Genomic DNA, 869 nt, shown 5'->3' with positions numbered 1-869 from the left:
ATTTCACCCTGAGTTTTGTGTGACTGAAGCAGAAATTTTTCATTGGCTTTGAATGCTTGATTTGCACCATTTTCTATTGTGTTATTACACCCAGTGGCTCTAACTGAGGCCTGATTGAAAACAAATGATCATGCTCAGTCTATTCTTTATTAGAAGGAAATATACATGGAGTGAAAATTATAGTGAGAGGAAGTGGGCTCAAGAAAGCAAAGATGTATTAAAGAGATGAAATATAAGCCAGGGGAAGTAAGATAATCATATTTGTGATGGACTGAGTGAAAAAAAAAGAAAGAAAAAGGAATGTGAAAAGCTAGATGCTGTTGACTTTGTGCAGTTGCATACCGGTTATACCATGTAATACTGGCTTGTCATCATTCTCTTCTTTATTTCATATTAAAGTAAATAGTAAAGCTATTCACTTGAGAGTAGCTTTGTCACAAATTCAAGTTGCTCCAGGCACCAATTTATACACTGGCCTTTTACACACAGTCTTTTTTACTTTCTGTTTGTACAGGGTACAAGTTGGAGCAAGATGTGGATGTCTTTCCTGTTTTTCCTGTTAAAAAGCATGTGTCCCCAGGTTAGCTCATCACCTGGGATCATTATGGGCTTTTAAGATCAGGAAATGAGGCACACTTAGGACTAAATTTTTGTTGCTGTCTATTTTGAATAGCTTAATTTTTAAATGCAAAGTAAATAGAATAAGGGCAGACGGTAAGTAAGGCCCTAGGCTAAAAATACTATTCAGGACAAAGGCCTGAATAAACCAATGTATCTCATTATATGTCATTTCCTGAAGACTTCTGAGATATGAGAATCTCTAATTTTCTCAAATTGTTGGATTTGAAGTTGTAATAAATTGCCAGAAA

General features: G+C 35.3%; 1 protein-coding gene across 1 annotated transcript in view; it reads right to left on the bottom strand.

Annotated features, from left to right (window-relative positions):
- Nucleotides 1-869, bottom strand: part of SEMA3A (semaphorin 3A) — a 165050-nt gene that overhangs the window by 65939 nt on the left and 98242 nt on the right. The gene's annotated exons all lie outside the window — the stretch shown is intronic.

This window comes from Geospiza fortis, unplaced genomic scaffold (genome assembly GCF_000277835.1).
Source record: "Geospiza fortis unplaced genomic scaffold, GeoFor_1.0 scaffold732, whole genome shotgun sequence".
NCBI classification, from domain to species: domain Eukaryota; kingdom Metazoa; phylum Chordata; class Aves; order Passeriformes; family Thraupidae; genus Geospiza; species Geospiza fortis.
The sequence above is the reverse complement of the archived record's forward strand: the minus strand, read 5'-3'. Positions and strand labels throughout refer to the sequence as shown.